Source organism: Giraffa tippelskirchi, chromosome 7 (genome assembly GCF_054371585.1).
Source record: "Giraffa tippelskirchi isolate mGirTip1 chromosome 7, T2T-mGirTip1v1.2.pri, whole genome shotgun sequence".
Lineage (NCBI taxonomy): Eukaryota > Metazoa > Chordata > Mammalia > Artiodactyla > Giraffidae > Giraffa > Giraffa tippelskirchi.
In genome coordinates this window covers 4,330,679-4,339,298 of record NC_137281.1, presented here as the reverse complement: position 1 = coordinate 4,339,298, position 8,620 = coordinate 4,330,679, and positions in this window count along the sequence as shown.

Below are 8,620 nucleotides of genomic sequence, written 5' to 3'. Positions count from 1 at the left end.
AGTTCAGTTCAGTCGCTCAGTCGTGTCCAACTCTTTGGGATCCCACAGACTGCAGCACTCCAGGACTCCCTGTCCATCGCCAACTACCAGAGTTGACTCCAACTTACCTCCATTGAGGTGGTGATGCCATCCAACCATCTCTTCCTCTGATGTCCTCTTTTGCTCCTCTCTTCAACCTTTCCGAGTATCAGGGTCTTTCCCAATGTCACTTCTTCGCATCAGGTGGCCAAAATATTGCAGTTTCAGCTTCAGCATCAGTCCTTCCAATGAATATTCAGGACTGATTTCCTTTAGGATGGACTGGTTGGATCTCCTTGCTGGCCAAGGGACTCTAAGAGTCTTCTCCAACAACACAGTTAAAAAGCATCAATTCTTCGGCACTCACCTTTCTTTATAGTCCAACTCGCACATTGATACATAATTACTGGAAAACCATACCTTTGTCTACATGGACCTTAGTTGGCCAAGTAATATCTCTGCTTTTTAATGTGCTGTCTAGGTTGGTCATAAATTTTCTTCCAAGGAATAAATGTCGTCAAATTACATGGCTGAGGTCACCATCTACAGTGATTTTGGAACCCCCCAAAATAAAGTCTGTCACTGTTTCCATTGTTTCCCATCTATTTGCCATGAAGTGTTGGGACCAGATGCCATGATCTTAGTTTTCTGAATATTGAGTTTTAAGCCAACTTTTTCACTCTCCTCTTTCAGTTTCATCAAGAGGCTCTTTAGCTCTTCTTCGCTTTCTGCCCTAAGGGTCGTGTCATCTGCATATCTGAGATTATTGGTATTTCTCCCAGCAATCCTGATTCCAGCTTGTGCTTCATCCTGTCCAGCATTTCTCATGAGGTACTCTGCATAGGAGTTAAATAAGCAGGGTGACCCAGGCTTAAGGTGGGGCCAAGAGCAGTGCCAATAACAGGACCTCACAAGAGCTTGCTGGAGCCTGAAAGGGACACACAGAGCACACCCCGAGGGGAACATTCTGAGAGGAGCCACACTCGGCGGCGTCTCTCCCCGGGGGTGTGCTCCAGTCCCACCAGCCCCGCACCACAGATCAGAAACACAGCTATGAAACAGAGCTGGGGCTCTATTCCACCAACCAGGGAGCAGGCATCCCCACAGAGAGGGCAGTGAAAACCACAGAGCAATGTGGAAGTTCCCCTCAATATCCAGGGCCGGCTCTGGTCATAGGAACGCAATCAACGCCCAGATCAAGGGGATAAGGGCACGAACCTCTGGACAAACCTTCCCCACCAAGTTCCTAAAACCAGAAGGAAGACTAACTAGGTACATGTAGCCTTCAAAACCGAGATCACAGACAGAAAACTGGACAGAATGAGATGACCAAGAAATAGGTTACATAGAGAAAAGCAACATCAAACCCTACAAGAAGCACTAAATGAAGAGGAGATAGACAGTCTAATGATTACTTTTTGCTTTTAGTCGTCTTAAGTGGAGACACCAGACGTTTTTCAAATCCTAGGGGCCTGATAATTCTTTAATTCACTTCTTTTAACATATGTTTCTGAAAATGTTCAATTAGATGTTTCCATCTAAAAATCATAAATGATAGTGACAGAAAATTAATCAGAAATTGAGGACACATAAGACCATGTCCAAGGAAGTGGATTACAAATAAGATAAACTTAATAAAATGCCAGTTCTTAAGAAATTAAATAAGAAGAGAGCCTTTAAAAAATATGGCTGAAACACAGGGAAGTCTACTCATAGCTATGTGGAGACCAAAGTGGGACGGAAATCAATAGAATGGGGAAGACTGGCGATTTCTTCAAGAAAATTGATATACCAAGTAAAATTTTCATAGAAAGATTAGCACAATAAAAGACAGAAATGGTATGGACCTAACAGAAGTGGAAAATATTAATAAAAAGGGAGAAGAATACACAGAAGATATATATAAAAAAGATCTTAATGACCAATATAACCAGGATGGTGTGATAACTCACCTAGAGACAGACATCTTGAAGTCTGAAGTCAAGTGGGCCATAGGAAGGATCACTATGAATAAAGTTAGTGGAGGTGATAGAATTCCAGTTGAGCTGTTTCAAGTCCTAAAACATGATGTTGCTAAAGTCTGCACACAATATGACAGCTAATTTGGAAAACTCAGCAGTAGCCACAGGACGGGAAAAGGTCAGTTTTCATTCCAATCCCAAAGAAAACCAATGCCAAAGCAAGATCAAACTACCACACAATTGCACTCATTTCACATACTACCAAAGTAAGGTTCTAAATTCTCCAAGCGTGGCTTCAACTGTATGTGAACCAAGAACTTCTAGATGTTCAAGCTGGATTTAGAAAAGTCAGAGGAACCAGAGTTTAAATTGACAACATCCGTTGCATCATAGAAAAAGCAAGAGAGTTCCAGAAAAACATCTACTTATGCATTATTGACTACGCCACCACCTTTGACGGTGTGGATCAAAGCAAAGTGTGGAAAATTCATAACAAGATGGGAATACCAGACCACCTCACCCATCTCCTGAGAAATGTGTATGCAAGTCAAGAAGAAACAGTACTGGACATGGAACAACAAGAAACTTTAAAGGCACTGTCATACAGTTACTCAAAATGGGCACAGTTTTCCTAGGACTCCCAAGCAATGGAAGAGCAACCAATGAATGCAGTTTGTCACAAGCCAAGAGGAGACTTTTAGTTCACGCTGTGATGAAGAAAAGTAATCACTGGAGATGAATTCATGAATGATTTAAGAGACAGAATGGGGCAGGTGATACATTTCTATCACAGCAGTGGACACAAAACCAGGTTTTCCAAAATGATTTCCACTGAAGATGATCTTCCAAAACCACCTGACGAAGCATGACTTCCTCACTGCCCCTTGGACCTGTCATGAGTCATCATCTCCATCCATCCATTCATACCTGGATATATGGCGGTTGTCTCCATTCTCCTTATACTCCTGGGATCCTTCAATTGCTCCAGAAAGGTGATCAGGTCCAGCTTAGTGACCACAAGACCTGTTCATCAGAGAAAGGAATATTTGTGTTGTCAGAGTTTCATCAGTGTCCGATCCAATATGTATTCAGTTGAGACAAGAACACATGGGAGAATGTTAATACAGCCTGGGAAATGATTTCCCCAAATTCTTCATTCAAATCACCTATATAACACTAACAAACACATAACATCAGATCCTGAGATACTGGTAAAGTACTATGATGGAAAATAAGTGTGAAACTGTGAAATTAAGAAAAGGTGCAACTATTGAACTACAGAGCTTATACAATTACCACTAACCTAGAATGAAGTGATAGCTTACAGTGAAGGGGGTCAGATTCATTATCTTCAAACAAGAAGATTTAACTTCAGGACCAGGGACCAGGCACCAGGCTTGATCACTCAAGAGCTTTTGTGTAGCAGAGTTTTATTAAAGTGAAAAAGGGATAGAGAAGCTTCTGACATAGACATCAGAAGGGAGCAGAGAGTGCCCCCCTTGCTACTCTAAGCAATCGAGCTATATACTTTTTAAATCAGTAATTACAATAAATAAAAAGAATGACTCAAGGTTGTAAAAATGTTAGCAGACCCACTCCCACAATTTATGCTTGAGGATAACAGGATTTGAACTTAACAATAGAAAGATCCTAGCACACCCAGACCCCTTTATTGACTATGCCAAAGCCTTTGACCATGTGGATCACAACAAACTGTGGAAAATTCTTCAGGAGATGGGAACATCAGACCATTTCATCTGCCTCCTGAGAAATCTGTATACAGGTCAAGAAGCAACAGTAAGAACTGGACATGGGACAACAGACTGTTTCCAAATCGGGAAGGGAGTACTCAAGGCTGTATATTTTCACCCTGCTTATTTAACTTTTATGCACAGTACATCATGAAAAATGCTGGGCTGGATGAAGAACAAGCTGGACTCAAGATTGCCAGGAGAAATATCCATAACCTCAGATATGCAGATGACACAATCCTTATGGCAGAAAGCGAAGAAGGACTAAAGACCCTCTTGATGAAACTGGAAGTGGAAACCACTACAATATTGTAAACTAATTAGCCTCCAATTAAAATAAATAAATTTAAAAACTACTATGTATAAAATAGATAAGTAACAAGTATATATTGTATAGCATAGGTAATTGCACACATTATCTTGTGATTACTTTTAATGGAGTATAATCTTTAAAAATACTGACTCACTATGGTATATACCTGAAACTAATATAACATTGTACATCAAGTATACTTCAATTAACAAAACAAATCAGGAAATAATACAGATAAGAGTTGCTCTTTTTTTTCTTGGAAGAAGAGCTCAACTCAATATAAATAAAAGTTCTTCTTTCTAGAAAATAACAAAAAGAAATGGAAAGAGGAGAGTGAAAAAGTTGGCTTAAAACTCAACATTCAGAAACTAAGATCATGGCATCTGGTCCCATCACTTCTTGGCAAATAGACGAGGAAACAATCTAAGCAGTGATACAGTTTATTTTTGCGGGGCTTCAAAATCACTGCAGATGGTGACTGTAGCCATGAAATTAAAAGACGCTTGCTCCTTGGAAGAAAAGTTAAGAACAAACTAGATACCGTATTAAAAAGCAGAGACATTACTTTGCTAACAAAGGTTCATCTAGTCAAAGATACGGTTTTTGCAGTAGTCCTGTATGGATGTGAGAGTTGGACTAGAAAGAAAGCTGAGCGCCGAAGAATTGATGCTTTTGAACTGTGGTGTTGGAGAAGACGTTTGGAAGTCCCTTGAAATGTAAGGAGATCCAACCAGTTCATCCTACAGGAAATCAGTTCTGAATATTCACTGGAAGGACTGATGCTGAAAATAAAACTCCAATACTTTGGGCAGGTGTTGCGAAGAGCTGACTCATGTGAAAAGACCCTGATGCTGGGAAAGATTGAAGGCGGGAGGAGAAGGGGACGACAGAGGATGAGACGGTTGGGTGGCATCACTGACTCAATGCACATGAGTTTGAGTAAACTCCGGGTGTTGGTGATGGACAGGGAGGCCTGGTGTGCTGCGGTCCATGGGGTCGCAAATAGTCACACAGGACTGAGTGACTGACCTGAACCGACGCAGACCCACTCCAATAGTATAAATTCTAAGATATCAGGATTAGTCAGAAGGTTTTCAGGAAGGAGAAACTGTCCTCAAGCAGGATACGTTGTTGTTATATAATCCCTAGTACAGAGTTTAAACCGAGTTGTTTGTTGTTTAATCATCAGTTCTGGGCTTAAAGAAAAAGTCATATGTCTAAGGCACAGAAAAAAGTCATTTTATGTGTCTAAGACCAAGGATTGTAGAGGGAAAAAAAGGTATTTGTCCTTTCCTCCTCGAGAATTCCAGACCCCTATCTCCTATTCAAGAGTCCCAGACCCCCCTCCTCCTTGGGGACTCCAGACTTCTTATTAACCTGCCTAGGAACTGACTCTCACAGGAGGCAGAGCACATCAAGGAAGGAAAAGGTCACCGGCATAATGAATTATCCTGAGGCCTTTCTTTCTAAACTCATACCTACCCATTTCCCCTAGAAAGGAGAGATTTCAAACTATTGTGGGAAGCAGAAATTTTCAGAAACATTCTAGAAATGATGGATATGGGATTCTGGAAGGAAGCTGTCCTCACCCAAGCAGGCCAGGTTCCTATAGTTCTCTAATATTACGTCCCTGTACAATGCCCATTGAAAGTTTTCTGAAAAACTCTGGACCACTGAGTTGATTCAGTGGGCTTCCCAGCTGGCTCAGTGGTAAAGAATCTGCCTGCCAATGCTGAAGATGCAACTACAGTCTCGGGGTGAATAGAGACCCCGGGACGAGGAAATGGCAACCCACTGCAGAATTCTTGCCTGGAAAATCCCATGGAGAAAAGAGAATTGATTCTATGTATAATGGCATTTTCAAACTGTTCTAAATATCTAAATTGTTTCCAGGTGCTAGCTCATCACTGCATTTCCCAACGTCCCTAAAATCCCAACACCAAACCACATCCCAGTGGGATTTAGGATAGGAGTGACACCCCATGCTGATCTCTCACACAAAAAATTTTTTTTCAACAGTTGAAATTGGCGATTCATGTTGAGAATTCATCATGCTCCATAGAAAGTGAGGGTGCAGACAACGGAGAAAAGGCTCTGGGACACAAGGAAGTGGTCTAAAGGCAGGTCTTCACTATTATAAGAAGAAATGGGAAAAACTAAGATAACAAACGCCCAGGAAGAAAAATTAGGAGCGGAGAGCTAAAGGCTTGCAGATTCTTCTTCGGGCACTTCAGTAAGAAAAGCAGACACAGCCCCAGACCCAGGACAGAACATTTACCTGAGAAGCTGCCATTCTCTCCTCTTCTTCCTCCTGCTCTGTCTTCTCTGGGGATGCTACGCTGCAAACGCACTTCTGAGTTTTGAGAAAATACCTTTGAGGGCATCAACACAGCTCTTTAACCTGCAACCACCGCTCCTACAGAGAGAAGGACCTGGAAAAGCTGAGAAAACCGACCTCTCCTGTCCTCTGTCTCAAGAGAGATTCAGGAACAATCAATTCCTACCTGGATACCAGCCTGTGAACTAATTTCTTGATTGTTCTCTCCCCATAGAGAGCTCCTAACACTCTGCTCACACAGACGATGTGAGCTGACTGACTTCCCTGGTCAAAATCCAGCTAGACCAATCCTGCGGCCTCTGCTGGACTGATGCGGGGACTCAGCTCTCACACAAGGACCAGGAGCCACATCCTTAACCTGGGCCTCTCCTTAGAATCCCCTGGAGAGCTTCCTACACATCACACTGGTGCTCCCACAGGACCAACATAGAACTCTGTTGGGAGGGCATCAGTGAGGTCATTTCCTGACACTGGTCCCATGATCCAGATGGGAAACCAGATGGAAACCACTTGGCTAAAGATTCTTTCTCAACCATTTCAATCAATACAAATCCCTGGTGGTCAGGTCCCTATTCCAAAAAGTTATGAATCTGCAGGTCTTCAGTGGGGCCATGAAAGGAGTCATTAGCAAATCCCATTTTTTTCTGATGTTTCTTCCCCCAAAACCAATGTTCAGGAGTCCTGAGCTCAAAGCCTCACACTCACCACACCTAAGACCTCTCTGTAGGGGAGGATTTAGGGCAGGAATTTCTGAGAGAGGTCAAAGCTGAAATCAGGCAGAGAAAACAGGAGTACTTGCAGTTCAGCTTTTATAAGTTACCCTGAGTGAAGTACCTCGGGCTCCCTAGGCTGAGTGTATATTAATCCATTCAAACCAAGACAAGGATTCTGGTGAGCACTGTGAGGATGTTGAAAGGTTGCTGCTCAAGCACAAAAGATGCCTGGGTTATTGGCCTCCTGAGGAGAAGAATTCGACCTGGGGCCAGAAATGAGGCTTGATCACTGAGCTTTTGTGTAATTAAGTTTTATTAAAGCATAAAAGAGATACAGAATTCTTCTGACATAGTCAGCAGAAGGAGGCAGAAAGAGTGCCCCCTCGCTTGTGTTAGCAGAAGAGTTATATACTTTTAATTAGTTATTACAGTGAATCAAAAGAATGTCTGGAGGGTGTAAAGACCTCACTGGACCCACTCGCATAATTTTCATTTTAAGACAACAGGATTAGCCAGGTTTTTTTTCCAGACTGTCTGAAAAGCAGGATAATTTGTTTCATAATCCTAAGGAATGTAGAGGAAAATAAAAAAAGTTTCTTCGTCTTCCTCCTTGAGAATTCCAGACTCATCTGTCCTTGGGGACACCCGGACTTATCAACCTGCCTAGAAATTGACTCTCTCAGTGTGACTGAAGGGGGGCCTGTGCAGTAGACCCTGGGGTTCAGCAAGACTGCTGATCTCAAGGTGGATGATCATCTAGGGCAGGTGCTCACAGGACTGGCTGGTGTGAGTTCAGGGACCTGCAGGCCGCCTGCTCCCCAGACAGATGCTGAGGCAGCAACAGCATGGAGCAGTTCAGGTAAGCTCTGAAACAATACTCTGTATAATCTTTCTCATTACAACCATCACAGTGTCCAAGGAGTTACAAAATGGAAGAGGAGATAAAACGTAGAAATAGTGGGATGTATCTGAAGCTATGAGAAATTTAAAGCCAGTGAGTAGAGTAACTTCTACATATGCCATCTCTCTGTGCTACCAATACGTCATTGTGGTCTCTTCACTACAACCTTAAATAAGGTGCGTGAGGTTGCTGTTGGTGGTGGGTTAACATTTCATTCATCACAATCAATGGAAACACGGAAAGCCATTCACTTTTATTAATAAGCATGTATGAATTTCACACATAGCTGAAATAGAACCTTTTATAATCCACGGTATGATCCATGATTAAATACAGATGAAAAGCACGGAGAAAGATATTCATTTTTTGATATAATGATGTCAGATTTGTGACTTTTACGGCTTACCAAACAAAGCCTAGGAAGCACTTAGCAAGCACGATATACACTAATTCCATGCCTTTTCCAGGAAGGGTTTCTAATATGTTTCTAGGTTATCATTGTCTTTATTTCAACATTGTGAAGTAATAATCATGACCAGTGTTGATTATTATAAAGATACATCAATATTGCAGTGAACTGTCATTGGGTTCTTCTTACAAATTAAGGATATTATTATTGAAACCT